Source organism: Formica exsecta, unplaced genomic scaffold (assembly GCF_003651465.1).
Source record: "Formica exsecta isolate Colony F162 unplaced genomic scaffold, ASM365146v1 scaffold192, whole genome shotgun sequence".
NCBI lineage: Eukaryota > Metazoa > Arthropoda > Insecta > Hymenoptera > Formicidae > Formica > Formica exsecta.
This window is the reverse complement of record NW_021849218.1, coordinates 792,191-797,190: the sequence shown is the minus strand read 5'-3', so window position 1 is coordinate 797,190 and position 5,000 is coordinate 792,191. Positions and strand designations below refer to the sequence as shown.

Sequence of the window (5,000 nt, the reverse complement as noted above, 5' to 3'; positions counted from 1 at the left end):
GGCAAATAAAATTGTATCATTTCTCTTTTTCTCTCTTTTGTTTCTATACTATAAAGTACAGCTAAATTTATGACCCTATCCTGTTTGTAGTTTTCTACAAGTCAGTCTCAGTACATTTAAAATATTGACATATTAATGTTTTGTTAAATAATAATTAAAAAAATGATACGCCCTTTATTGTTATATCAAATTTCTCAGATGTGAAATTGACATGTTTATTATGGAAAATATTATTAATTAATAAAGATGTTACAAATTTAAGAAATATTAATATACAAAATTGATATAATAACTTATTTCAATGAGGTTCGGTTAAGTTACATTTCTTTCGAAATAAACGACTTAGCTGGCATATTGGCAACAGCTCATTCGTTTATCAGGTCTGCCTGTCAATAGACCATTTATTTAGACCCTTACGTGTCCAGCTTTTTCCACTTCGCCCAGGAAACAAGATTATTGCCCAACTCGAAAAGAAAAATAGAAACATTAAAACATGCATTTCTACGAAAAGAGAGCAAGAAATGTGTAAATGGTTGAAAAATATAATAATTAAATTATATATCATAATTATCTAAAGCTCGAAGAAAAAATTCTGAAGAATTATATTTTTTAATATGATAGTCGTTGGATATTTATAAATCTCTGCATCGTGTCTGTTCAGAAACCTAACACATAAAGGGCCTTAAAGATAAATTTATAAAGAGATTGTATCTGTATTGATCTATAAAGTACCCCAAAGAATAGATATAGGAATATAGGTAGCCACAATTTTAAAGCATAAGTAGAAAACTTTTTTTACCATTTATCTACAAAAATTTTAAACATTCAATAAAACATTTATATATTATTTGATATTTTAGTCGAAATATATATTATGATTATATATAATATATAATAATATTACAAATAATAATACAAAAATTAATTTTTTACAATCACAATAATCATCTATCGATATACGAGCTAAAGATAACACAAATTTATGAAGATATATTTTGCATTGTTGAGAGATTAGAAATTTGCACAACGATTTAATTACAATTCGAAGTTTTTAATACTTGTTTTGGGTACCTATGTTAGTAATGTTCGATTCCATTGGAACGGTTTATTTAATCTGCTGGAAGACTATAGCTCGAAAAGCAGAGATTGCTGTCACAGAAACGCAATTTCGTTTGTATCGGAAGCCAATACTTGATTTATCATTCAATTGACTAACCTTCATGCCAAAATAATATACGTCACCAGCTGTGACCAGAATACATATCACAAAGGCGTAGCTATTTGATGATCATCGACTTATGACTTAGATTTATTCTCGGTCTTTAAACTATTTATAGCTTGCAATTATCGTGTTTCTATAAACAATACACGGCAGTGTATTTTCTTCATTCAAATGTCATATAATTTTTGGGCTTATATTTCATTATATAACTCTAATTAATTAATTTTTTCAACATTAAGCAAATATGTTATATAATTAATATAGCGTGTATACATAGAAATTAATCGGTGTTAACATCTTTGAAAAAAAAAAATTATGCTTGATTTTTATATATTGCTTAACATTAAAAAAATTTTATGGAAGGAAATATATATAATTCAGAAAGATTTTAATATTTATATATGTCGCAATTTTGTTATTAAAATATACATAATTTTTTTAAAATAGACATATATTATATTTATTTACAAAATTAAAATCCTGTCATATTTTTTAGTACTATCATCAATATATTGTTAGACGTACATTATCATCTCGAACCTGTGTATGACATATAAATTTATATTATCTTAACGTTAACGATGTGTTCTATTTTAAGTTCTGTCCTTGTATTGTAATAGATTTTCTCGTGACTAAAGAGAAATAAGTGGTATGCACTATTCGTAATATCCTTGCGACAAAGGCTATTTATTAAGATACGCTTAATCGATTACTCGGTATTTACCTAAATTTAATTTGAATATTACGAATTCGAGTAAAACTTTTGAAAGTAATATTAATATTGCGTCTTCCATGATGCATTAAAATTGGCAAACGCACGAATTAAATTATGCTCACAAAGAAAATTAATTAGAAGGAAATATAAAATAAATTTTAATATATATATTTTCTTTTCTAAGAGAACATTTTTAAAAATTATGATTAATTAAACATATATAGCAAATGTTTTTTTTATCGAGCAAATTTAGAATTATCTGATTGCATGTAAAAATTAATTGCTTGTTATGTTATTATTTCCAGTTGTGTTATATTTAAATAGAAACACTTTTTATAGCATAAAAATTTCGGTGGGAACGGTTTGAGAAGATCAAATCATACATATATTCTTACATATGCTATGGAGTGCATCAATTAAACTCTGTATAGCGTTATCGAGAAGTGCATTCTTCATTCGTTACAGTTAATTAAAGTTGCACAGTTGATGCTCTTTTCTACGTCAATTGAACTTAAATGCTGTAAAGTATATTTTGCACAAATGGTTCTTTTAAAGTTTTTCTTTCACACAATTGAGTATTATAATGTTTTGTTCCATACTTATAAGATATTTCAAAATGCAGATATAATAGCGATACATTTTCTAATTTACTTCATAACTATTGAAGAATATATCGTTTTCTCTAAAAGTTTTCGATATCACATCTCTTATAATACAGTCGGTCTTATAATACATTCCAAATCATTTAAATAAATATTGAATGTGTTATCTTTTCTTGGGGCATGCAATGTGTTCATGAAAGATTATGTATACACAATTTTTTCTTGTGTTTCCATAACAAATACAAAAAAATTTGCGATTGAGTTTTTAAATTATATTATTGATAATATTGTAGTATTTGTGAAAGTGAAAGAAATAATTAAAAATAAATAAAAGCGCACATACCACGCATGTGCTGTGCTAAATACACCATGAAGATAAAAATATTAATATTACATATCTGTTTCTATATGAACATTATATCAGTTAATAAATAACAATCAGCTGTATATCTCGTGAGAATTGTTGTGGAAATAGAAAGGGAATTATTCGGACACATACACAAGACTTTTCTCGATTCTTTTATGTCGTTGCTCCATCTCGCTGGAGAACGAAAGCACCGAGAAATCCTCAGAACGTTCCAACGGTTTTAAATCTCGATGCGGACACGTACAAGGCGAGATACGAGATGGTACGCTCTGTTTTTACGATTCTCGTCCTACTTTTCATTGTTCTCGTACAAATTCTCGGTTAGCAGATTTTATACATACAATATGTTCATTGTGTATATGTCCTTCAAAAAATAGAATAAATTCTTATCAATGGAATTTATCCTTGAATTTAATTATACACGGATCGACTTTATATATCGGATTCATTTCGAATAGCGAAGTTACATTCTTTGCCTGCTATCACACGTTATATTATTTCTCAGATAATGACATAGAGATAAATATTAGATATGCGCAACAAATAAATTATATAAACGAAAAAATTTAATTACAATTATAGTAAAAGTGGCAACTGATGTCTCAATATAATAAAAACCATTATGACGTTATATTTTAGAAGATACATCGATAAACGTGAAAGAAGAGAGAGAAAGCCCATTTTTATATTTTAAACAAATGAGAAAATTACAAATTTATTAATTTATTTGCTGTATATTTGATTTTATTTTTAAATTAATATTTCAATCGTATTTAACTGGAAAATTGCGTTCTATTTTAGTATGTAATAACATTTGTCGCAATATAAATTATTGGCCACATGATGCGCTCCTAATTGAATTTTATAAAATATCTATATTCTTCTTTTGTTATAAAAAATATTGAATTATAGATTAAACAGCAATTTTTTTTTTATTATTATCACAAAATTGTTTTGAGATATAATAATCATACGCCATGATTTTTTTATTTAATTGTCATTTATTGACATTATTAAAGACATTCTAGAAAACACAGAGAGTTACAGATTGCAAATTCCTTTTTTTAAAAATATTATCTTTATATATATTTATTTATTCAAAATATTTTATATTTTAGTAATACTCCGACTTGTTTAGAAAATAGTTCTCGTCAAACTTTTTCTCTTGTCTATACATATACATTCACTTCGTCTGTAAAAATGTGCAGTATTTCTTGCCGGAACAAGTTTTCTTGCAAAGTTATTGTCACAGGTATAACTACTTTAAATCTTAACTTTTCGAAATAAAGCTTGTTTTATGTTACCGAGATAAAGTTTGTCTCGAATTTGCATATAATTTCTTAGCGTTTTCTAGTAATGTGTGACATGTTAATATATTCGAGCGATTCGTGTTTTATCGCATGAGAATAATGTTTCCAAAGCTATGATAAAATCTAGATAAGAAGTTGCCACAGTTACTATAATTTATGTGTCTACATGCTACTTTAATAATTTACTGTCCCTAAAAGATGCTATGTATTCTCGTTGGAATTTGGCCAATCGACATATAGATCACTGCAGCCCAATATTATTTTATATAAATTTTGCCCGATTTCCTATTACCCTGAATCTAAATATATTTATAGTCAAGTATAATTAAATTTAACAAAATATATCGATCCACTTTTGCTCATATAATATAAAATTAAATATGCATCAATATTATTTAATATTTATTTCAAAAGTATTGATGCAGTATATATTTTGAAAGAATATTATCTATAATAAGTTACTAACGTATGTATTCAGCATTTTAAACACGGATGTTGCTTTCCTGTTATCGACACCTTGCTCGTATCGAAGATAAAGTATCTGCTTAGTATGTTCAGTATTGTAAGGTGTCGTTACTTCGACTTGTAGAGATTTGTATTGCCCGTAGATTTGTGCTAGACGTATATCATTCTATCCTATATATATATATATATATTGTATAATATTACAATGTCGCAATCCGTTTCCACATCGACAAATTTTCTATATTTATTTACATTATGTTTTAATTTTTCGTATATATACGCTTAAATATTTTAAATATATATAAATTTATATAAATAT

At 26.3% G+C, this 5,000-nt stretch overlaps 1 protein-coding gene across 1 annotated transcript in view; it reads left to right on the top strand.

The window, feature by feature from the left end:
• The window catches only part of LOC115233967 (peripheral plasma membrane protein CASK), a 188,232-nt gene that overhangs the window by 634 nt on the left and 182,598 nt on the right, over window positions 1-5,000 (top strand). The window lies entirely within an intron of this gene.